At 50.5% G+C, this 23,095-nt stretch overlaps 18 non-coding genes and 1 pseudogene across 18 annotated transcripts; all 19 read right to left on the bottom strand.

The window, feature by feature from the left end:
* Positions 1 to 1,376: 1,376 nt before the first annotated feature.
* Positions 1,377 to 1,493, bottom strand: LOC142953659 (U5 spliceosomal RNA). Its single transcript, XR_012955268.1, has one exon. It is a non-coding gene; the product is annotated as a U5 spliceosomal RNA (small nuclear RNA).
* A 204-nt stretch (positions 1,494 to 1,697) lies between these two features.
* On the bottom strand, positions 1,698 to 1,861 carry LOC142954204 (U1 spliceosomal RNA). Its single transcript, XR_012955684.1, has one exon. It is a non-coding gene; the product is annotated as a U1 spliceosomal RNA (small nuclear RNA).
* A 283-nt stretch (positions 1,862 to 2,144) lies between these two features.
* LOC142953373 (U2 spliceosomal RNA) lies at positions 2,145 to 2,335 on the bottom strand. The gene has a single exon (XR_012955016.1). It is a non-coding gene; the product is annotated as a U2 spliceosomal RNA (small nuclear RNA).
* A 176-nt stretch (positions 2,336 to 2,511) lies between these two features.
* Positions 2,512 to 2,628, bottom strand: LOC142953797 (U5 spliceosomal RNA). The gene has a single exon (XR_012955398.1). It is a non-coding gene; the product is annotated as a U5 spliceosomal RNA (small nuclear RNA).
* A 204-nt stretch (positions 2,629 to 2,832) lies between these two features.
* On the bottom strand, positions 2,833 to 2,996 carry LOC142953247 (U1 spliceosomal RNA). The gene has a single exon (XR_012954892.1). It is a non-coding gene; the product is annotated as a U1 spliceosomal RNA (small nuclear RNA).
* Positions 2,997 to 3,283: 287 nt separating this feature from the next.
* On the bottom strand, positions 3,284 to 3,483 carry LOC142953574 (U2 spliceosomal RNA). The gene has a single exon (XR_012955204.1). It is a non-coding gene; the product is annotated as a U2 spliceosomal RNA (small nuclear RNA).
* A 1,880-nt stretch (positions 3,484 to 5,363) lies between these two features.
* Positions 5,364 to 5,480, bottom strand: LOC142953813 (U5 spliceosomal RNA). The gene has a single exon (XR_012955414.1). It is a non-coding gene; the product is annotated as a U5 spliceosomal RNA (small nuclear RNA).
* A 204-nt stretch (positions 5,481 to 5,684) lies between these two features.
* Positions 5,685 to 5,848, bottom strand: LOC142953319 (U1 spliceosomal RNA). The gene has a single exon (XR_012954964.1). It is a non-coding gene; the product is annotated as a U1 spliceosomal RNA (small nuclear RNA).
* A 287-nt stretch (positions 5,849 to 6,135) lies between these two features.
* On the bottom strand, positions 6,136 to 6,333 carry LOC142953585 (U2 spliceosomal RNA). The gene has a single exon (XR_012955212.1). It is a non-coding gene; the product is annotated as a U2 spliceosomal RNA (small nuclear RNA).
* Positions 6,334 to 8,206: 1,873 nt separating this feature from the next.
* LOC142953811 (U5 spliceosomal RNA) lies at positions 8,207 to 8,323 on the bottom strand. The gene has a single exon (XR_012955412.1). It is a non-coding gene; the product is annotated as a U5 spliceosomal RNA (small nuclear RNA).
* Positions 8,324 to 8,527: 204 nt separating this feature from the next.
* Positions 8,528 to 8,691, bottom strand: LOC142953318 (U1 spliceosomal RNA). Its single transcript, XR_012954963.1, has one exon. It is a non-coding gene; the product is annotated as a U1 spliceosomal RNA (small nuclear RNA).
* Positions 8,692 to 8,978: 287 nt separating this feature from the next.
* LOC142953584 (U2 spliceosomal RNA) lies at positions 8,979 to 9,176 on the bottom strand. The gene has a single exon (XR_012955211.1). It is a non-coding gene; the product is annotated as a U2 spliceosomal RNA (small nuclear RNA).
* Positions 9,177 to 11,049: 1,873 nt separating this feature from the next.
* Positions 11,050 to 11,166, bottom strand: LOC142953658 (U5 spliceosomal RNA). The gene has a single exon (XR_012955267.1). It is a non-coding gene; the product is annotated as a U5 spliceosomal RNA (small nuclear RNA).
* A 204-nt stretch (positions 11,167 to 11,370) lies between these two features.
* Positions 11,371 to 11,534, bottom strand: LOC142953246 (U1 spliceosomal RNA). Its single transcript, XR_012954891.1, has one exon. It is a non-coding gene; the product is annotated as a U1 spliceosomal RNA (small nuclear RNA).
* A 283-nt stretch (positions 11,535 to 11,817) lies between these two features.
* On the bottom strand, positions 11,818 to 12,008 carry LOC142953493 (U2 spliceosomal RNA). Its single transcript, XR_012955130.1, has one exon. It is a non-coding gene; the product is annotated as a U2 spliceosomal RNA (small nuclear RNA).
* A 71-nt stretch (positions 12,009 to 12,079) lies between these two features.
* Positions 12,080 to 12,247, bottom strand: LOC142953613 (U2 spliceosomal RNA; annotated as a pseudogene).
* A 5,271-nt stretch (positions 12,248 to 17,518) lies between these two features.
* On the bottom strand, positions 17,519 to 17,635 carry LOC142953656 (U5 spliceosomal RNA). The gene has a single exon (XR_012955266.1). It is a non-coding gene; the product is annotated as a U5 spliceosomal RNA (small nuclear RNA).
* A 204-nt stretch (positions 17,636 to 17,839) lies between these two features.
* Positions 17,840 to 18,003, bottom strand: LOC142954164 (U1 spliceosomal RNA). The gene has a single exon (XR_012955645.1). It is a non-coding gene; the product is annotated as a U1 spliceosomal RNA (small nuclear RNA).
* Positions 18,004 to 18,290: 287 nt separating this feature from the next.
* Positions 18,291 to 18,487, bottom strand: LOC142953571 (U2 spliceosomal RNA). Its single transcript, XR_012955201.1, has one exon. It is a non-coding gene; the product is annotated as a U2 spliceosomal RNA (small nuclear RNA).
* Positions 18,488 to 23,095: the final 4,608 nt, after the last annotated feature.

Genomic DNA, 23,095 nt, shown 5'->3' with positions numbered 1-23,095 from the left:
ATGCAAAGTCTTCAGGATTTACCATCCCCACCCAAAAAAAACCCATTGTGCATCTTAAATAAAGATTCCTATTGCTGGTTCCCACTACCCTAAAGGTATACATTATCTTTATCCATCTCGTCAGCCCAGGAAAACGGCCCTGCGTTTGGCGACGTTGTTGGTCTGTTAAGCCCCTCATAAGCGTCCTCCCCTAAGGGGGACGACAGCATGAGGAGGCCTGGGGGAAGATCGAAGCTCAGGCCTAAACCTTCTGTTAGTATGGCAACTGCTTCTCCCAATGACTGCTCACCCATCTCCCCTCCCACCTCTTGACCCGTATCCCCATCCTTCTGCTCCTGGGCCCCTCCTTCCTCCACTTTATCAGCGGCTCTCTTATGCTGACCTGTTCCCCCTCCCCTCAATCCCACCCTTGTTGGTCTGTCCCCCCTTTGACTTTTTGCTCCGTACCCCCTCCCCACTCTCTCCAAGCTCTGTCGAGAGTCCTGTTCCAAATGCCTGCGACCCTTTCCGTGCCCCTTGCTTTGATTTGGAGGGATCGGAAGTGAGGACAGGAAAATCGTCCATAATGTCTGTGGATGCCTTGGCCATTCCGTCTGTTCCGGCGGTGCCCTCATCCCGGGACGCTGCCTCCCCTTTACTCCCCAACGCGTCGGCTCCGGAGCCCTCCTGTACCGTCCTCTCCACGTCATTCTGTGTGGCTCCCCTACTCGGCTCGCCAGCCTCAGTCGGTTTGGCAGCCTCCGCAAAAGTTTTCTTGCGGCCAGGACAACCTCGGTACAGGTGGTCAGTTCCACCGCATCCATGGCACGTCCTTGGCTCTGTGCAGTCCTTGGCCGAATGCCCTTCTTGCCCACAGAAACGGCATCTTGTTTCCCCACAGCCTGCCTCTGAATGTCCTGACTGTCTGCACTTCCTGCAGAAAGCAGGTTGCCGTGGGTAAAATAGATACCCACGATCTCCACCAAGGCTGAAGAAGGCAGGTGGATGTTTCAGGCCTCCTGGACCTTCTGCGTCATGATACAGCAGTACCTGGAACTGGCGCCGCCCAGTCCAAAACCCCAGGGTGTCCTTTATATGCCTTGCAGCCGTCACCACCTCTCCATACTGCCCCAGGAATGCAGCTAGTCTCGTTGTTAGCTCTCTCTGTGCTGTATTTTTCCGCAACACCACTTGATCTTAGCCAAAAGGCCGAGAAGCGATGAGCCCCAACTGTTTGCTTCCTGAGTCACCCTCCTGACACATTTCACCCTTGTCATGGTGCAGTTCTTTCCAAGGGACATAGCAGTGGCTGCTGCTTTGGCACACATCCAAGCACTCCATGGTCAAGCACCGTGGTCTCGTTAAGGACAGCTTTCTTTCTTTTCACAACTGTACAAGGCTCAGCCAAATGGCAAAGCCTGCTAAAAATAGGTTGAACTCATTGGTATTCCTCTCCACGGAAGTCTTTAGTAAAAGGCGAAAGACTTGTGCGTTATGAAGAGAAACCAAAGTAAATACAGCAACATTGTCAAGAACAGCCAAAGTCCCTAGTTGCCCAAGTCAAAACGCTCATGGTAAGCCTGAGTTCACGTGCCCTGTTCCAAATCTGAAGCCACACCCATTCCCACATCTTAAAGAGGGCAATATTCTCCATAGTACTATTTCCTCCCCTCCAATCAAAAGTACAAATCACTTGATATTCTTTTCAACAAAACAATCAGGGGAGAGCGCGAACGCAGTCCCCCACTACCAGAAATTATGCAGTCGAGATTCCCACATTTGGGGAATTCGCAGTGGTCAGAACAACCGGAGTGCAATGGCTGGGCCTCGCCCTGGGTGAACCACCTTCTTGATCATGGTATCTCCCCTGCCAGGTAAGTATGAGTTGGAAGAGACAGAGACAGGGGCGGCATTCCCAGACGCAGTACTCCGGATGACGGTTCCCAGATGGCATAATCCCAGAGTGCAGGGATTTAGCATTAAACTTAGGCTGGGAGCACAGCGATGTTCCACGAGGGGCGTCAGTAAGGAATAAACAAGGCCTTTGTTTGACACAATCCCCAGCCTTGAAGACAGACAGCGAATGAGATCCTCGTCGTTCATTAAAGTGTGAAGCTAATCAACAGATCCATTTGGATTGGTGTTTGGTTGTCCACAAGGCATTTGAGGAGTGCACCGTTCCCGGCAATGCTGCAATACCGGGTCAATGCGTGGAGTGAACGGAGCAAGCCCCTTTTTCATCTCCCAATGCTAAAAATCTGCTTAATACGTTATCCTCATATAGAGGACATATCAGATATTAAACTGATAAGAACAGATACTACACTTGATCTTAGCCAAAAGGCCGAGAAGCGATGAGCCCCAACTGTTTGCTTCCTGAGTCACCCTCCTGACACGTTTCACCCTTGTCATGGTGCAGTTCTTTCCAAGGGACATAGCAGTGGCTGCTGCTTTGGCACACATCCAAGCACTCCATGGTCAAGCACCGTGGTCTCGTTAAGGACAGCTTTCTTTCTTTTCACAACTGTACAAGGCTCAGCCAAATGGCAAAGCCTGCTAAAAATAGGTTGAACTCATTGGTATTCCTCTCCACGGAAGTCTCTAGTAAAAGGCGAAAGACTTGTGCGTTATGAAGAGAAACCAAAGTAAGTACAGCAACATTGTCAAGAACAGCCAAAGTCCCTAGTTGCCCAAGTCAAAACACTCATGGTAAGCCTGAGTTCACGTGCCCTGTTCCAAATCTGAAGCCACACCCATTCCCACATCTTAAAGAGGGCAATATTCTCCATAGTACTATTTCCTCCCCTCCAATCAAAAGTACAAATCACTTGATATTCTTTTCAACAAAACAATCAGGGGAGAGCGCAAACGCAGTCCCCCACTACCAGAAATTATGCAGTCGAGATTCCCACATTTGGGGAATTCGCAGTGGTCAGAACAACCGGAGTGCAATGGCTGGGCCTCGCCCTGGGTGAACCACCTTCTTGATCATGGTATCTCCCCTGCCAGGTAAGTATGAGTTGGAAGAGACAGAGACAGGGGCGGCATTCCCAGATGCAGTACTCCGGATGACGGTTCCCAGATGGCATAATCCCAGAGTGCAGGGATTTAGCATTAAGCTTAGGCTGGGAGCACAGCGATGTTCCACGAGGGGCGTCAGAAAGGAATAAACAAGGCCTTTGTTTGACACAAGCCCCAGCCTTGAAGACAGACAGCGAATGAGATCCTCGTCGTTCATTAAAGTGTGAAGCTAATCAACAGACTGATCCATTTGGATTGGTGTTTGGTTGTCCACAAGGCATTTGAGGAGTGCACCGTTCCCGGCAATGCTGCAATACCGGGTCAATGCGTGGAGTGAACGGAGCAAGCCCCTTTTTCATCTCCCGATGCTAAAAATCTGCTTAATACGTTATCCTCATATAGAGGACATATCAGATATTAAACTGATAAGAACAGATTTTTTTTTTTTTTTTTTTTTTTTTTTTTTTATTATCAAAATTCTGTACACAAATCATACAATTTCAAACATACAAACTTCACATGTTTTGCATCATGCAACTTAATTCTATTTCACAGTTACATGTCAGTAACCAGCATTTGTCAATACACAAAAAAAAACAAACACAAAATACACTTATGCAAAGTCTTCAGGATTTACCATCCCCACCCAAAAAAACCCATTGTGCATCTTAAATAAAGATTCCTATTGCTGGTTCCCACTACCCTAAAGGTATACATTCTCTTTATCCATCTCGTCAGCCCAGGAAAACGGCCCTGCGTTTGGCGACGTTGTTGGTCTGTTAAGCCCCTCATAAGCGTCCTCCCCTAAGGGGGACGACAGCATGAGGAGGCCTGGGGGAAGATCGAAGCTCAGGCCTAAACCTTCTGTTAGTATGGCAACTGCTTCTCCCAATGACTGCTCACCCATCTCCCCTCCCACCTCTTGACCCGTATCCCCATCCTTCTGCTCCTGGGCCCCTCCTTCCTCCACTTTATCAGCGGCTCTCTTATGCTGACCTGTTCCCCCTCCCCTCCCCCCCTCAATCCCACCCTTGTTGGTCTGTCCCCCCTTTGACTTTTTGCTCCGTACCCCCTCCCCACTCTCTCCAAGCTCTGTCGAGAGTCCTGTTCCAAATGCCTGCGACCCTTTCCGTGCCCCTTGCTTTGATTTGGAGGGATCGGAAGTGAGGACAGGAAAATCGTCCATAATGTCTGTGGATGCCTTGGCCATTCCATCTGTTCCGGCGGTGCCCTCATCCCGGGACGCTGCCTCCCCTTTACTCCCCAACGCGTCGGCTCCGGAGCCCTCCTGTACCGTCCTCTCCCCGTCATTCTGTGTGGCTCCCCTACTCGGCTCGCCAGCCTCAGTCGGTTTGGCAGCCTCCGCAAAAGTTTTCTTGCGGCCAGGACAACCTCGGTACAGGTGGTCAGTTCCACCGCATCCATGGCACGTCCTTGGCTCTGTGCAGTCCTTGGCCGAATGCCCTTCTTGCCCACAGAAACGGCATCTTGTTTCCCCACAGCCTGCCTCTGAATGTCCTGACTGTCTGCACTTCCTGCAGAAAGCAGGTTGCCGTGGGTAAAATAGATACCCACGATCTCCACCAAGGCTGAAGAAGGCAGGTGGATGTTTCAGGCCTCCTGGACCTTCTGCGTCATGATACAGCAGTACCTGGAACTGGCGCCGCCCAGTCCAAAACCCCAGGGTGTCCTTTATATGCCTTGCAGCCGTCACCACCTCTCCATACTGCCCCAGGAATGCAGCTAGTGCTGAGTCATTAACAAAGGGGTTGTACATATGCACAGTTATTGTTCTGAAATTAGGTCTGTCCAGGTTCAGTACTCTGTAGCCGGCTAGCGGCCTTACCCCTGCCTCTGCTCGGCATATTTCAGCCACACTCCGGTAGATCTCCTCGGTCCTCAGTGTAACGTCGAACGCCTTCTCCTGCTGGTTCCACTGGATGCAGTGCACCTCCTCCACCTTCAGTTGTAGCTGCCCAATTATGACTTGCCTGCCAAAAAACTCTCTGGACTGCAGATTGTAGTCTTCCGTGGTTGCCTGGAATCGTAGCGTGTGTCTCAGCCCGACCCTTGGGATCGACTGCTCTTTTTGGCCCCTTGCGGCCATTGCTGTCTCGTTGTTAGCTCTCTCTGTGCTGTATTTTTCCGCAACACCACTTGATCTTAGCCAAAAGGCCGAGAAGCGATGAGCCCCAACTGTTTGCTTCCTGAGTCACCCTCCTGACACGTTTCACCCTTGTCATGGTGCAGTTCTTTCCAAGGGACATAGCAGTGGCTGCTGCTTTGGCACACATCCAAGCACTCCATGGTCAAGCACCGTGGTCTCGTTAAGGACAGCTTTCTTTCTTTTCACAACTGTACAAGGCTCAGCCAAATGGCAAAGCCTGCTAAAAATAGGTTGAACTCATTGGTATTCCTCTCCACGGAAGTCTCTAGTAAAAGGCGAAAGACTTGTGCGCTATGAAGAGAAACCAAAGTAAGTACAGCAACATTGTCAAGAACAGCCAAAGTCCCTAGTTGCCCAAGTCAAAACGCTCATGGTAAGCCTGAGTTCACGTGCCCTGTTCCAAATCTGAAGCCACACCCATTCCCACATCTTAAAGAGGGCAATATTCTCCATAGTACTATTTCCTCCCCTCCAATCAAAAGTACAAATCACTTGATATTCTTTTCAACAAAACAATCAGGGGAGAGTGCGAACGCAGTCCCCCACTACCAGAAATTATGCAGTCGAGATTCCCACATTTGGGGAATTCGCAGTGGTCAGAACAACCGGAGTGCAATGGCTGGGCCTCGCCCTGGGTGAACCACCTTCTTGATCATGGTATCTCCCCTGCCAGGTAAGTATGAGTTGGAAGAGACAGAGACAGGGGCGGCATTCCCAGATGCAGTACTCCGGATGACGGTTCCCAGATGGCATAATCCCAGAGTGCAGCCCTTTAGCATTAAGCTCAGGCTGGGAGCACAGCGATGTTCCACGAGGGGCGTCAGAAAGGAATAAACAAGGCCTTTGTTTGACACAATCCCCAGCCTTGAAGACAGACAGCGAATGAGATCCTCGTCGTTCATTAAAGTGTGAAGCTAATCAACAGACTGATCCATTTGGATTGGTGTTTGGTTGTCCACAAGGCATTTGAGGAGTGCACCATTCCCGGCAATGCTGCAATACCGGGTCAATGCGTGGAGTGAACGGAGCAAGCCCCTTTTTCATCTCCCGATGCTAAAAATCTGCTTAATACGTTATCCTCATATAGAGGACATATCAGATATTAAACTGATAAGAACAGATTTTTTTTTTTTTTTTTTTTTTTTTTTTTATTATCAAAATTCTGTACACAAATCATACAATTTCAAACATACAAACTTCACATGTTTTGCATCATGCAACTTAATTCTATTTCACAGTTACATGTCAGTAACCAGCATTTGTCAATACACAAAAAAAAACAAACACAAAATACACTTATGCAAAGTCTTCAGGATTTACCATCCCCACCCAAAAAAAACCCATTGTGCATCTTAAATAAAGATTCCTATTGCTGGTTCCCACTACCCTAAAGGTATACATTATCTTTATCCATCTCGTCAGCCCAGGAAAACGGCCCTGCGTTTGGCGACGTTGTTGGTCTGTTAAGCCCCTCATAAGCGTCCTCCCCTAAGGGGGACGACAGCATGAGGAGGCCTGGGGGAAGATCGAAGCTCAGGCCTAAACCTTCTGTTAGTATGGCAACTGCTTCTCCCAATGACTGCTCACCCATCTCCCCTCCCACCTCTTGACCCGTATCCCCATCCTTCTGCTCCTGGGCCCCTCCTTCCTCCACTTTATCAGCGGCTCTCTTATGCTGACCTGTTCCCCCTCCCCTCAATCCCACCCTTGTTGGTCTGTCCCCCCTTTGACTTTTTGCTCCGTACCCCCTCCCCACTCTCTCCAAGCTCTGTCGAGAGTCCTGTTCCAAATGCCTGCGACCCTTTCCGTGCCCCTTGCTTTGATTTGGAGGGATCGGAAGTGAGGACAGGAAAATCGTCCATAATGTCTGTGGATGCCTTGGCCATTCCGTCTGTTCCGGCGGTGCCCTCATCCCGGGACGCTGCCTCCCCTTTACTCCCCAACGCGTCGGCTCCGGAGCCCTCCTGTACCGTCCTCTCCACGTCATTCTGTGTGGCTCCCCTACTCGGCTCGCCAGCCTCAGTCGGTTTGGCAGCCTCCGCAAAAGTTTTCTTGCGGCCAGGACAACCTCGGTACAGGTGGTCAGTTCCACCGCATCCATGGCACGTCCTTGGCTCTGTGCAGTCCTTGGCCGAATGCCCTTCTTGCCCACAGAAACGGCATCTTGTTTCCCCACAGCCTGCCTCTGAATGTCCTGACTGTCTGCACTTCCTGCAGAAAGCAGGTTGCCGTGGGTAAAATAGATACCCACGATCTCCACCAAGGCTGAAGAAGGCAGGTGGATGTTTCAGGCCTCCTGGACCTTCTGCGTCATGATACAGCAGTACCTGGAACTGGCGCCGCCCAGTCCAAAACCCCAGGGTGTCCTTTATATGCCTTGCAGCCGTCACCACCTCTCCATACTGCCCCAGGAATGCAGCTAGTGCTGAGTCATTAACAAAGGGGTTGTACATATGCACAGTTATTGTTCTGAAATTAGGTCTGTCCAGGTTCAGTACTCTGTAGCCGGCTAGCGGCCTTACCCCTGCCTCTGCTCGGCATATTTCAGCCACACTCCGGTAGATCTCCTCGGTCCTCAGTGTAACGTCGAACGCCTTCTCCTGCTGGTTCCACTGGATGCAGTGCACCTCCTCCACCTTCAGTTGTAGCTGCCCAATTATGACTTGCCTGCCAAAAAACTCTCTGGACTGCAGATTGTAGTCTTCCGTGGTTGCCTGGAATCGTAGCGTGTGTCTCAGCCCGACCCTTGGGATCGACTGCTCTTTTTGGCCCCTTGCGGCCATTGCTGTCTCGTTGTTAGCTCTCTCTGTGCTGTATTTTTCCGCAACACCACTTGATCTTAGCCAAAAGGCCGAGAAGCGATGAGCCCCAACTGTTTGCTTCCTGAGTCACCCTCCTGACACGTTTCACCCTTGTCATGGTGCAGTTCTTTCCAAGGGACATAGCAGTGGCTGCTGCTTTGGCACACATCCAAGCACTCCATGGTCAAGCACCGTGGTCTCGTTAAGGACAGCTTTCTTTCTTTTCACAACTGTACAAGGCTCAGCCAAATGGCAAAGCCTGCTAAAAATAGGTTGAACTCATTGGTATTCCTCTCCACGGAAGTCTCTAGTAAAAGGCGAAAGACTTGTGCGCTATGAAGAGAAACCAAAGTAAGTACAGCAACATTGTCAAGAACAGCCAAAGTCCCTAGTTGCCCAAGTCAAAACGCTCATGGTAAGCCTGAGTTCACGTGCCCTGTTCCAAATCTGAAGCCACACCCATTCCCACATCTTAAAGAGGGCAATATTCTCCATAGTACTATTTCCTCCCCTCCAATCAAAAGTACAAATCACTTGATATTCTTTTCAACAAAACAATCAGGGGAGAGTGCGAACGCAGTCCCCCACTACCAGAAATTATGCAGTCGAGATTCCCACATTTGGGGAATTCGCAGTGGTCAGAACAACCGGAGTGCAATGGCTGGGCCTCGCCCTGGGTGAACCACCTTCTTGATCATGGTATCTCCCCTGCCAGGTAAGTATGAGTTGGAAGAGACAGAGACAGGGGCGGCATTCCCAGATGCAGTACTCCGGATGACGGTTCCCAGATGGCATAATCCCAGAGTGCAGCCCTTTAGCATTAAGCTCAGGCTGGGAGCACAGCGATGTTCCACGAGGGGCGTCAGAAAGGAATAAACAAGGCCTTTGTTTGACACAATCCCCAGCCTTGAAGACAGACAGCGAATGAGATCCTCGTCGTTCATTAAAGTGTGAAGCTAATCAACAGACTGATCCATTTGGATTGGTGTTTGGTTGTCCACAAGGCATTTGAGGAGTGCACCATTCCCGGCAATGCTGCAATACCGGGTCAATGCGTGGAGTGAACGGAGCAAGCCCCTTTTTCATCTCCCGATGCTAAAAATCTGCTTAATACGTTATCCTCATATAGAGGACATATCAGATATTAAACTGATAAGAACAGATTTTTTTTTTTTTTTTTTTTTTTTTTTTTATTATCAAAATTCTGTACACAAATCATACAATTTCAAACATACAAACTTCACATGTTTTGCATCATGCAACTTAATTCTATTTCACAGTTACATGTCAGTAACCAGCATTTGTCAATACACAAAAAAAAACAAACACAAAATACACTTATGCAAAGTCTTCAGGATTTACCATCCCCACCCAAAAAAAACCCATTGTGCATCTTAAATAAAGATTCCTATTGCTGGTTCCCACTACCCTAAAGGTATACATTATCTTTATCCATCTCGTCAGCCCAGGAAAACGGCCCTGCGTTTGGCGACGTTGTTGGTCTGTTAAGCCCCTCATAAGCGTCCTCCCCTAAGGGGGACGACAGCATGAGGAGGCCTGGGGGAAGATCGAAGCTCAGGCCTAAACCTTCTGTTAGTATGGCAACTGCTTCTCCCAATGACTGCTCACCCATCTCCCCTCCCACCTCTTGACCCGTATCCCCATCCTTCTGCTCCTGGGCCCCTCCTTCCTCCACTTTATCAGCGGCTCTCTTATGCTGACCTGTTCCCCCTCCCCTCAATCCCACCCTTGTTGGTCTGTCCCCCCTTTGACTTTTTGCTCCGTACCCCCTCCCCACTCTCTCCAAGCTCTGTCGAGAGTCCTGTTCCAAATGCCTGCGACCCTTTCCGTGCCCCTTGCTTTGATTTGGAGGGATCGGAAGTGAGGACAGGAAAATCGTCCATAATGTCTGTGGATGCCTTGGCCATTCCGTCTGTTCCGGCGGTGCCCTCATCCCGGGACGCTGCCTCCCCTTTACTCCCCAACGCGTCGGCTCCGGAGCCCTCCTGTACCGTCCTCTCCACGTCATTCTGTGTGGCTCCCCTACTCGGCTCGCCAGCCTCAGTCGGTTTGGCAGCCTCCGCAAAAGTTTTCTTGCGGCCAGGACAACCTCGGTACAGGTGGTCAGTTCCACCGCATCCATGGCACGTCCTTGGCTCTGTGCAGTCCTTGGCCGAATGCCCTTCTTGCCCACAGAAACGGCATCTTGTTTCCCCACAGCCTGCCTCTGAATGTCCTGACTGTCTGCACTTCCTGCAGAAAGCAGGTTGCCGTGGGTAAAATAGATACCCACGATCTCCACCAAGGCTGAAGAAGGCAGGTGGATGTTTCAGGCCTCCTGGACCTTCTGCGTCATGATACAGCAGTACCTGGAACTGGCGCCGCCCAGTCCAAAACCCCAGGGTGTCCTTTATATGCCTTGCAGCCGTCACCACCTCTCCATACTGCCCCAGGAATGCAGCTAGTGCTGAGTCATTAACAAAGGGGTTGTACATATGCACAGTTATTGTTCTGAAATTAGGTCTGTCCAGGTTCAGTACTCTGTAGCCGGCTAGCGGCCTTACCCCTGCCTCTGCTCGGCATATTTCAGCCACACTCCGGTAGATCTCCTCGGTCCTCAGTGTAACGTCGAACGCCTTCTCCTGCTGGTTCCACTGGATGCAGTGCACCTCCTCCACCTTCAGTTGTAGCTGCCCAATTATGACTTGCCTGCCAAAAAACTCTTTGGACTGCAGATTGTAGTCTTCCGTGGTTGCCTGGAATCGTAGCGTGTGTCTCAGCCCGACCCTTGGGATCGACTGCTCTTTTTGGCCCCTTGCGGCCATTGCTGTCTCGTTGTTAGCTCTCTCTGTGCTGTATTTTTCCGCAACACCACTTGATCTTAGCCAAAAGGCCGAGAAGCGATGAGCCCCAACTGTTTGCTTCCTGAGTCACCCTCCTGACACATTTCACCCTTGTCATGGTGCAGTTCTTTCCAAGGGACATAGCAGTGGCTGCTGCTTTGGCACACATCCAAGCACTCCATGGTCAAGCACCGTGGTCTCATTAAGGACAGCTTTCTTTCTTTTCACAACTGTACAAGGCTCAGCCAAATGGCAAAGCCTGCTAAAAATAGGTTGAACTCATTGGTATTCCTCTCCACGGAAGTCTTTAGTAAAAGGCGAAAGACTTGTGCGTTATGAAGAGAAACCAAAGTAAGTACAGCAACATTGTCAAGAACAGCCAAAGTCCCTAGTTGCCCAAGTCAAAACGCTCATGGTAAGCCTGAGTTCACGTGCCCTGTTCCAAATCTGAAGCCACACCCATTCCCACATCGTAAAGAGGGCAATATTCTCCATAGTACTATTTCCTCCCCTCCAGTCAAAAGTACAAATCACTTGATATTCTTTTCAACAAAACAATCAGGGGAGAGCGCAAACGCAGTCCCCCACTACCAGAAATTATGCAGTCGAGATTCCCACATTTGGGGAATTCGCAGTGGTCAGAACAACCGGAGTGCAATGGCTGGGCCTCGCCCTGGGTGAACCACCTTCTTGATCATGGTATCTCCCCTGCCAGGTAAGTATGAGTTGGAAGAGACAGAGACAGGGGCGGCATTCCCAGACGCAGTACTCCGGATGACGGTTCCCAGATGGCATAATCCCAGAGTGCAGGGATTTAGCATTAAGCTTAGGCTGGGAGCACAGCGATGTTCCACGAGGGGCGTCAGTAAGGAATAAACAAGGCCTTTGTTTGACACAATCCCCAGCCTTGAAGACAGACAGCGAATGAGATCCTCGTCGTTCATTAAAGTGTGAAGCTAATCAACAGATCCATTTGGATTGGTGTTTGGTTGTCCACAAGGCATTTGAGGAGTGCACCGTTCCCGGCAATGCTGCAATACCGGGTCAATGCGTGGAGTGAACGGAGCAAGCCCCTTTTTCATCTCCCGATGCTAAAAATCTGCTTAATACGTTATCCTCATATAGAGGACATATCAGATATTAAACTGATAAGAACAGATACTACACTTGATCTTAGCCAAAAGGCTGAGAAGCGATGAGCCCCAACTGTTTGCTTCCTGAGTCACCCTCCTGACACGTTTCACCCTTGTCATGGTGCAGTTCTTTCCAAGGGACATAGCAGTGGCTGCTGCTTTGGCACACATCCAAGCACTCCATGAACGGAGCAAGCCCCTTTTTCATCTCCCGATGCTAAAAATCTGCTTAATACGTTATCCTCATATAGAGGACATATCAGATATTAAACTGATAAGAACAGATTTTTTTTTTTTTTTTTTTTTTTTTTTTTTTTTTTTTTTTTTTTTTTTTTTTTTTTTTTTTTTTTTTTTTATTATCAAAATTCTGTACACAAATCATACAATTTCAAACATACAAACTTCACGTTTTGCATCATGCAACTTAATTATATTTCACAGTTACATGTCAGTAACCAGCATTTGTCAATACACAAAAAAAACACAAAATACACTTATGCAATGTCTTCAGGATTCACCATCCCCACCCAAAACCTCCTTTCCAAGGCAGCATGCTTCCCCCACTTCCTGATGTCCCGTTCAATCCTCCCCTTTATATCTAATTCCACTCTCTTTAACACCCCCTCCAAGCGACTTTCCCTGTTTTTTCCCACCAGGTCTTGCCTAGCCACCCACAAACTCCTCTTAACCAGGCTTATAATTAGCCACGTAAGGAAATGTTTACTCCCCAAACCTCCCCCTTCTACCACCCTAGTCCATGTCAATTTAAACCCAGGGTCTAACCTCCCCAGCCATGTCGCTGCTCTACTCCACACAATACTAGCAAAGGGACAGTCCCACATGACATGCCTGACAGTTTCTTCCCCCATACAGCCTTCCCTCGGGCACACAGGGGATCTTGCTAAACTATGCCGGTACATTACATCTCGCACTGGCAGACATTTGTGAAGGCATAGCCAATTGAGATCTTTGAGACCATTGTCCAGCCCCCGTGGCTGTATCCCCTTCCAAATACTCTTCGGGATCCCAACCACTGCCGGTGCGATCACTCTCTGTCTGACAACTTTATAAAGGAATTTGTGGTTCAGTCTGACACTGGTTTCTGAGGCCTCGGGATGGGCCCGCAGCCACCTGGCTGCGTACTGGTAATGCCATGGCTGTTGCTCCACCCGGGGCCCTAAATTGTTCCAGACCAACACGCGCCTGGCCTGATAGGAAAAATAGAGCCGCAGGAAGTGTCCTGATGGGTGTACGACTGGAGTTGACATCTCCCTCCACAAAAAAGAAACAAATATGCAGTCTAGCTTCAACGGGAGGTGTGGGACATCTCTTCCCCCTGCTTCAATCCCTGCCAGCATGCGGGCCCTCGCCACATACTCATATCTCCCTCCCCACAAGAAAGTGAACACGAGGCGCATAATAGGTCTCCTCATACTGACTGGCATTGGGTATATGTATGCCAAGTACACAAGAGATGGCATAATATCTACCTTCAGAACCAGTACTTTCCCTATCAAAGTCAGGCCCCTGCTCTTCCAGAGAGCAAACTTCTTCTGGACTGCCATAAAGCGCCTAGTCCAGTTGGCCGTGGCACTATGGGCTGTCTCAAAGCTGACCCCTAGTACCTTCAGCGGTCCCGTGCAGAGCGTCAGCCCCCCTGGTACCTCCGTCCTTTCTTTCCAGCGCCCAAAGAACTTCACAGAAGACTTGGCACAATTAAGTTTAGCACTAGCCACCTTACCAAAGCTCTGGAAAATTTCCAAGGCTCGAAGAAGGCATGTGTCGGTGTCCAGCAGCAGTGTGGTGTCATCTGCGTACTGAGACAGTTTAACTCGTAAGCCCCCACTGCCAGGTAGCAGGAAACCTCTCACACCCGGATCAGCCCGAATGGCTGCCGCCAGGGGCTCCATGTAAAGGATGTAAAGCAGTGGTGAAAGCGGACACCCCTGTCTTACCCCTGAGTGCAAACTAAAAATGTCTCCTAGGTGGCCGTTAACTGAAACCATGCTCCCTACACCTGTGTACAATATGCGTAACCATCCCATAAAAGCCTGACTGAAGCCTAACCTCTGCAAAACTCTAAACATAAAACCCCAATGAACCCTGTCAAACGCTTTTGCCTGGTCGAGACCAACCACCATCAGTGGCAGGTGCCGGTCTTCCGCCCACGCGACAGCGTCCCGAATGAGCTGTAGATTCCATCTCACTGAGCACCCCGCTACCCCACATGTTTGGTCCACATGGACCACATGAGGAAGTGCTATGCCTAGACGATCCGCTAGGACCTTTGCCAGGAGTTTGTAGTCAACACACAGCATGGTCAGTGGTCGCCAGTTCCCTAGGTCGGCACGATCCCCCTTCTTATAAAGAAGTGAGATAACTCCGGTGGCCGCAGAACCTCCCATTGTACCTGTGCGGAGTATTGCGGACAACACCTCCAACACTACCGGCCCAAGTACATCCCAGAACTTGAGATAAAACTCTGCTGGGAGCCCATCGATGCCAGGCACCTTCCGCCTCTTCATTCTCTGGAGGGCCCACTCAATCTCTATTAGGGTGAGCGGGGCCTCCAAAGCCTGTACTATATCCTTCGGCACCCGCTGGGTCAGAAAATCCAGGAATACCTCTCCTCCTCCTACCTCTATGTCTTTCTCCCTAAACCTTGTGCGATAGTAGTCCGTGGCAGCCTGCACCATCTCTACCCCTTCTGACACCACCCTGCCCTGCTTGTCCATTAACCCGGTCACTACCTGTTTTGCCCTATCAGCCCGTACTGAGCTGAAGAAAGCAGCGGAACACGTCTCGAACTCCTCACGGAATGTTTCACGTGATCGCAACAGGTATGCCCTGGCCTTACCCTCATATACGTCCCTAAGCTGTGCTTTAAGGGAGTCACAAGCCTGCTGATTTATAATGCCGCCCCAGTTTCCCCCGGCGTACTCACGTTCGAGAAGGTGCTGAAGGCGAAACACCTCCCTCCTCGCCATACTCGCCTTCCTTTTACAATACTTTAAACAAAAAAATTGTATCCGCTTTTTAGCAACCTCCCACCACTCAATTACTCCGGAACACAATGACCTTAGTCCTTCCAGGCCTTTGAAAAATGAACGGAAATGTTGGTTGAAAACCTCCTCCTCCAGGATGCTGACGTTAAGGTGCCAGTACCCAGTTCCAAACACTGGCACATCTGAGTGCACTTCCAATAGCAGCCCGTCATGATCTGAGAAGAACACAGGGAGCAGTCTGCCTGCCAATAGCCTGAAAGACTTGGAAAGAAAAACATAATCCAAACATTTAACGATGCCCCTAGAGTTGCGCCATGTGGGACCTGTTACCTGTGGCCTGACCTCCCTCGCCCCATCTACCAGGCCATGTTTAGCCATGAGGTTGGAAATAAACCCATCGCTGGTATCTCCCCCCTTGCCCAACTCAACATTAAAATCACCCCCTATCACTACCTGCCTACTGGTGGCCAGGTGCGGCTCCAATTGACCAGCCATCTCTTGCCTTTCTGTTGGAGTTTGTGCTCCATAGACCACAATAACCCTAAGCTTGACTGTCCCCCATGTGATGTCTGCGCCCATTATCCTCCCCTGGACAATAACAAAGGAAGACTCCACCTTGATCTCTTGAAACCCAAATAAAATCCCAACCCCAGTAGAGTGGACCCCCCCTACGCTCCAAACTGAGTCCCCTTTTGTCCACTCCCTCGAAAAAATCCCCACGTCCCCCCCATCCCGTAAATGTACCTCCTGCAAAAAACAAAAGGCAACCTGGTGCGACTCCACAAAATTAAAAACAACCCTTCTTTTAACTGGGTCCCTCATTCCCCTTGCGTTTATAGTGAGAACCTTAAAAAAACCCATTGTGCATCTTAAATAAAGATTCCTATTGCTGGTTCCCACTACCCTAAAGGTATACATTCTCTTTATCCATCTCGTCAGCCCAGGAAAACGGCACTGCGTTTGGCGACGTTGTTGGTCTGTTAAGCCCCTCATAAGCGTCCTCCCCTAAGGGGGACGACAGCATGAGCAGGCCTGGGGGAAGATCGAAGCTCAGGCCTAAACCGTCTGTTAGTATGGCAGCTGCTTCTCCCAATGACTGCTCACCCATCTCCCCTCCCACCTCTTGACCCGTATCCCCATCCTTCTGCTCCTGGGCCCCTCCTTCCTCCACTTTATCAGCGGCTCTCTTATGCTGACCTGTTCCCCCTCCCCTCCCCCCCTCAATCCCACCCTTGTTGGTCTGTCCCCCCTTTGACTTTTTGCTCCGTACCCCCTCCCCACTCTCTCCAAGCTCTGTCGAGAGTCCTGTTCCGAATGCCTGCGACCCTTTCCGTGCCCCTTGCTTTGATTTGGAGGGAGCAGGATCGGAAGTGAGGACAGGAAACTCGTCCATAATGTCTGTGGATGCCTTGGCCATTCCGTCTGTTCCGGCGGTGCCCTCATCCCGGGGCGCTGCCTCCCCTTTACTCCCCAACGCGTCAGCTCCGGAGCCCTCCTGTACCGTCCTCTCCCCGTCATTCTGTGTGGCTCCCCTACTCGGCTCGCCAGCCTCAGTCGGTTTGGCAGCCTCCGCAAAAGTTTTCTTGCGGCCAGGACAACCTCGGTACAGGTGGTCAGTTCCACCGCATCCATGGCACGTCCTTGGCTCTGTGCAGTCCTTGGCGGAATGCCCTGCTTGCCCACAGAAACGGCATCTTGTTTCCCCACAGCCTGCCTCTGAATGTCCTGACTGTCTGCACTTCCTGCAGAAAGCAGGTTGCCGTGGGTAAAATAGATACCCACGATCTCCACCAAGGCTGAAGAAGGCAGGTGGATGTTTCAGGCCTCCTGGACCTTCTGCGTCATGATACAGCAGTACCTGGAACTGGCGCCGTCCAGTCCAAAACCCCAGGGTGTCCTTTATATGCCTTGCAGCCGTCACCACCTCTCCATACTGCCCCAGGAATGCAGCTAGTGCTGAGTCATTAACAAAGGGGTTGTACATATGCACAGTTATTGTTCTGAAATTAGGTCTGTCCAGGTTCAGTACTCTGTAGCCGGCTAGCGGCCTTACCCCTGCCTCTGCTCGGCAAATTTCAGCCACACTCCGGTAGATCTCCTCGGTCCTCAGTGTAACGTCGAACGCCTTCTCCTGCTGGTTCCACTGGATGCAGTGCACCTCCTCCACCTTCAGTTGTAGCTGCCCAATTATGACTTGCCTGCCAAAGAACTCTCTGGACTGCAGTTTGTAGTCTTCCGTGGTTGCCTGGAATCGTAGCGTGTGTCTCAGCCCGACCCTTGGGATCGACTGCTCTTTTTGGCCCCTTGCGGCCATTGCTGTCTCGTTGTTAGCTCTCTCTGTGCTGTATTTTTCCGCAACACCACTTGATCTTAGCCAAAAGGCCGAGAAGCGATGAGCCCAACTGTTTGCTTCCTGAGTCACCCTCCTGACACGTTTCACCCTTGTCATGGTGCAGTTCTTTCCAAGGGACATAGCAGTGGCTGCTGCTTTGGCACACATCCAAGCACTCCATGGTCAAGCACCGTGGTCTCATTAAGGACAGCTTTCTTTCTTTTCACAACTGTACAAGGCTCAGCCAAATGGCAAAGCCTGCTAAAAATAGGTTGAACTCATTGGTATTCCTCTCCACGGAAGTCTTTAGTAAAAGGCGAAAGACTTGTGCGTTATGAAGAGAAACCAAAGTAAGTACAGCAACATTGTCAAGAACAGCCAAAGTCCCTAGTTGCCCAAGTCAAAACGCTCATGGTAAGCCTGAGTTCACGTGCCCTGTTCCAAATCTGAAGCCACACCCATTCCCACATCTTAAAGAGGGCAATATTCTCCATAGTACTATTTCCTCCCCTCCAATCAAAAGTACAAATCACTTGATATTCTTTTCAACAAAACAATCAGGGGAGAGCGCGAACGCAGTCCCCCACTACCAGAAATTATGCAGTCGAGATTTCCACATTTGGGGAATTCGCAGTGGTCAGAACAACCGGAGTGCAATGGCTGGGCCTCGCCCTGGGTGAACCACCTTCTTGATCATGGTATCTCCCCTGCCAGGTAAGTATGAGTTGGAAGAGACAGAGACAGGGGCGGCATTCCCAGATGCAGTACTCCGGATGACGGTTCCCAGATGGCATAATCCCAGAGTGCAGCCCTTTAGCATTAAGCTCAGGCTGGGAGCACAGCGATGTTCCACGAGGGGCGTCAGAAAGGAATAAACAAGGCCTTTGTTTGACACAAGCCCCAGCCTTGAAGACAGACAGCGAATGAGATCCTCGTCGTTCATTAAAGTGTGAAGCTAATCAACAGACTGATCCATTTGGATTGGTGTTTGGTTGTCCACAAGGCATTTGAGGAGTGCACCGTTCCCGGCAATGCTGCAATACCGGGTCAATGCGTGGAGTGAACGGAGCAAGCCCCTTTTTCATCTCCCGATGCTAAAAATCTGCTTAATACGTTATCCTCATATAGAGGACATATCAGATATTAAACTGATAAGAACAGATTTTTTTTTTTTTTTTTTTTTTTTTTTTATTATCAAAATTCTGTACACAAATCATACAATTTCAAACATACAAACTTCACATGTTTTGCATCATGCAACTTAATTATATTTCACAGTTACATGTCAGTAACCAGCATTTGTCAATACACAAAAAAACACAAAATACACTTATGCAATGTCTTCAGGATTCACCATCCCCACCCAAAACCTCCTTTCCACCTTTCCAAGGCAGCATGCTTCCCCCACTTCCTGATGTCCCGTTCAATCCTCCCCTTTATATCTAATTCCACTCTCTTTAACACCCCCTCCAAGCGACTTTCCCTGTTTTTTCCCACCAGGTCTTGCCTAGCCACCCACAAACTCCTCTTAACCAGGCTTATAATTAGCCACGTAAGGAAATGTTTACTCCCCAAACCTCCCCCTTCTACCACCCTAGTCCATGTCAATTTAAACCCAGGGTCTAACCTCCCCAGCCATGTCGCTGCTCTACTCCACACAATACTAGCAAAGGGACAGTCCCACATGACATGCCTGACAGTTTCTTCCCCCATACAGCCTTCCCTCGGGCACACAGGGGATCTTGCTAAACTATGCCGGTACATTACATCTCGCACTGGCAGACATTTGTGAAGGCATAGCCAATTGAGATCTTTGAGACCATTGTCCAGCCCCCGTGGCTGTATCCCCTTCCAAATACTCTTCGGGATCCCAACCACTGCCGGTGCGATCACTCTCTGTCTGACAACTTTATAAAGGAATTTGTGGTTCAGTCTGACACTGGTTTCTGAGGCCTCGGGATGGGCCCGCAGCCACCTGGCTGCGTACTGGTAATGCCATGGCTGTTGCTCCACCCGGGGCCCTAAATTGTTCCAGACCAACACGCGCCTGGCCTGATAGGAAAAATAGAGCCGCAGGAAGTGTCCTGATGGGTGTACGACTGGAGTTGACATCTCCCTCCACAAAAAAGAAACAAATATGCAGTCTAGCTTCAACGGGAGGTGTGGGACATCTCTTCCCCCTGCTTCAATCCCTGCCAGCATGCGGGCCCTCGCCACATACTCATATCTCCCTCCCCACAAGAAAGTGAACACGAGGCGCATAATAGGTCTCCTCATACTGACTGGCATTGGGTATATGTATGCCAAGTACACAAGAGATGGCATAATATCTACCTTCAGAACCAGTACTTTCCCTATCAAAGTCAGGCCCCTGCTCTTCCAGAGAGCAAACTTCTTCTGGACTGCCATAAAGCGCCTAGTCCAGTTGGCCGTGGCACTATGGGCTGTCTCAAAGCTGACCCCTAGTACCTTCAGCGGTCCCGTGCAGAGCGTCAGCCCCCCTGGTACCTCCGTCCTTTCTTTCCAGCGCCCAAAGAACTTCACAGAAGACTTGGCACAATTAAGTTTAGCACTAGCCACCTTACCAAAGCTCTGGAAAATTTCCAAGGCTCGAAGAAGGCATGTGTCGGTGTCCAGCAGCAGTGTGGTGTCATCTGCGTACTGAGACAGTTTAACTCGTAAGCCCCCACTGCCAGGTAGCAGGAAACCTCTCACACCCGGATCAGCCCGAATGGCTGCCGCCAGGGGCTCCATGTAAAGGATGTAAAGCAGTGGTGAAAGCGGACACCCCTGTCTTACCCCTGAGTGCAAACTAAAAATGTCTCCTAGGTGGCCGTTAACTGAAACCATGCTCCCTACACCTGTGTACAATATGCGTAACCATCCCATAAAAGCCTGACTGAAGCCTAACCTCTGCAAAACTCTAAACATAAAACCCCAATGAACCCTGTCAAAAGCTTTTGCCTGGTCGAGACCAACCACCATCAGTGGCAGGTGCCGGTCTTCCGCCCACGCGACAGCGTCCCGAATGAGCTGTAGATTCCATCTCACTGAGCGCCCCGCTACCCCACATGTTTGGTCCACATGGACCACATGAGGAAGTGCTATGCCTAGACGATCCGCTAGGACCTTTGCCAGGAGTTTGTAGTCAACACACAGCATGGTCAGTGGTCGCCAGTTCCCTAGGTCGGCACGATCCCCCTTCTTATAAAGAAGTGAGATAACTCCGGTGGCCGCAGAACCTCCCATTGTACCTGTGCGGAGTATTGCGGACAACACCTCCAACACTACCGGCCCAAGTACATCCCAGAACTTGAGATAAAACTCTGCTGGGAGCCCATCGATGCCAGGCACCTTCCGCCTCTTCATTCTCTGGAGGGCCCACTCAATCTCTATTAGGGTGAGCGGGGCCTCCAAAGCCTGTACTATATCCTTCGGCACCCGCTGGGTCAGAAAATCCAGGAATACCTCTCCTCCTCCTACCTCTATGTCTTTCTCCCTAAACCTTGTGCGATAGTAGTCCGTGGCAGCCTGCACCATCTCTACCCCTTCTGACACCACCCTGCCCTGCTTGTCCATTAACCCGGTCACTACCTGTTTTGCCCTATCAGCCCGTACTGAGCTGAAGAAAGCAGCGGAACACGTCTCGAACTCCTCACGGAATGTTTCACGTGATCGCAACAGGTATGCCCTGGCCTTACCCTCATATACGTCCCTAAGCTGTGCTTTAAGGGAGTCACAAGCCTGCTGATTTATAATGCCGCCCCAGTTTCCCCCGGCGTACTCACGTTCGAGAAGGTGCTGAAGGCGAAACACCTCCCTCCTCGCCATACTCGCCTTCCTTTTACAATACTTTAAACAAAAAAATTGTATCCGCTTTTTAGCAACCTCCCACCACTCAATTACTCCGGAACACAATGACCTTAGTCCTTCCAGGCCTTTGAAAAATGAACGGAAATGTTGGTTGAAAACCTCCTCCTCCAGGATGCTGACGTTAAGGTGCCAGTACCCAGTTCCAAACACTGGCACATCTGAGTGCACTTCCAATAGCAGCCCGTCATGATCTGAGAAGAACACAGGGAGCAGTCTGCCTGCCAATAGCCTGAAAGACTTGGAAAGAAAAACATAATCCAAACATTTAACGATGCCCCTAGAGTTGCGCCATGTGGGACCTGTTACCTGTGGCCTGACCTCCCTCGCCCCATCTACCAGGCCATGTTTAGCCATGAGGTTGGAAATAAACCCATCGCTGGTATCTCCCCCCTTGCCCAACTCAACATTAAAATCACCCCCTATCACTACCTGCCTACTGGTGGCCAGGTGCGGCTCCAATTGACCAGCCATCTCTTGCCTTTCTGTTGGAGTTTGTGCTCCATAGACCACAATAACCCTAAGCTTGACTGTCCCCCATGTGATGTCTGCGCCCATTATCCTCCCCTGGACAATAACAAAGGAAGACTCCACCTTGATCTCTTGAAACCCAAATAAAATCCCAACCCCAGTAGAGTGGACCCCCCCTACGCTCCAAACTGAGTCCCCTTTTGTCCACTCCCTCGAAAAAATCCCCACGTCCCCCCCATCCCGTAAATGTACCTCCTGCAAAAAACAAAAGGCAACCTGGTGCGACTCCACAAAATTAAAAACAACCCTTCTTTTAACTGGGTCCCTCATTCCCCTTGCGTTTATAGTGAGAACCTTAAAAAAACCCATTGTGCATCTTAAATAAAGATTCCTATTGCTGGTTCCCACTACCCTAAAGGTATACATTCTCTTTATCCATCTCGTCAGCCCAGGAAAACGACACTGCGTTTGGCGACGTTGTTGGTCTGTTAAGCCCCTCATAAGCGTCCTCCCCTAAGGGGGACGACAGCATGAGCAGGCCTGGGGGAAGATCGAAGCTCAGGCCTAAACCGTCTGTTAGTATGGCAGCTGCTTCTCCCAATGACTGCTCACCCATCTCCCCTCCCACCTCTTGACCCGTATCCCCATCCTTCTGCTCCTGGGCCCCTCCTTCCTCCACTTTATCAGCGGCTCTCTTATGCTGACCTGTTCCCCCTCCCCTCCCCCCCTCAATCCCACCCTTGTTGGTCTGTCCCCCCTTTGACTTTTTGCTCCGTACCCCCTCCCCACTCTCTCCAAGCTCTGTCGAGAGTCCTGTTCCGAATGCCTGCGACCCTTTCCGTGCCCCTTGCTTTGATTTGGAGGGAGCAGGATCGGAAGTGAGGACAGGAAACTCGTCCATAATGTCTGTGGATGCCTTGGCCATTCCGTCTGTTCCGGCGGTGCCCTCATCCCGGGGCGCTGCCTCCCCTTTACTCCCCAACGCGTCAGCTCCGGAGCCCTCCTGTACCGTCCTCTCCCCGTCATTCTGTGTGGCTCCCCTACTCGGCTCGCCAGCCTCAGTCGGTTTGGCAGCCTCCGCAAAAGTTTTCTTGCGGCCAGGACAACCTCGGTACAGGTGGTCAGTTCCACCGCATCCATGGCACGTCCTTGGCTCTGTGCAGTCCTTGGCGGAATGCCCTGCTTGCCCACAGAAACGGCATCTTGTTTCCCCACAGCCTGCCTCTGAATGTCCTGACTGTCTGCACTTCCTGCAGAAAGCAGGTTGCCGTGGGTAAAATAGATACCCACGATCTCCACCAAGGCTGAAGAAGGCAGGTGGATGTTTCAGGCCTCCTGGACCTTCTGCGTCATGATACAGCAGTACCTGGAACTGGCGCCGTCCAGTCCAAAACCCCAGGGTGTCCTTTATATGCCTTGCAGCCGTCACCACCTCTCCATACTGCCCCAGGAATGCAGCTAGTGCTGAGTCAT

This window comes from Anarhichas minor, unplaced genomic scaffold, assembly GCF_050575085.1.
Source record: "Anarhichas minor isolate MPS153535 unplaced genomic scaffold, ASM5057508v1 ptg000018l, whole genome shotgun sequence".
NCBI lineage: Eukaryota > Metazoa > Chordata > Actinopteri > Perciformes > Anarhichadidae > Anarhichas > Anarhichas minor.
This window is presented reverse-complemented; position numbering and strand designations above follow the sequence as displayed.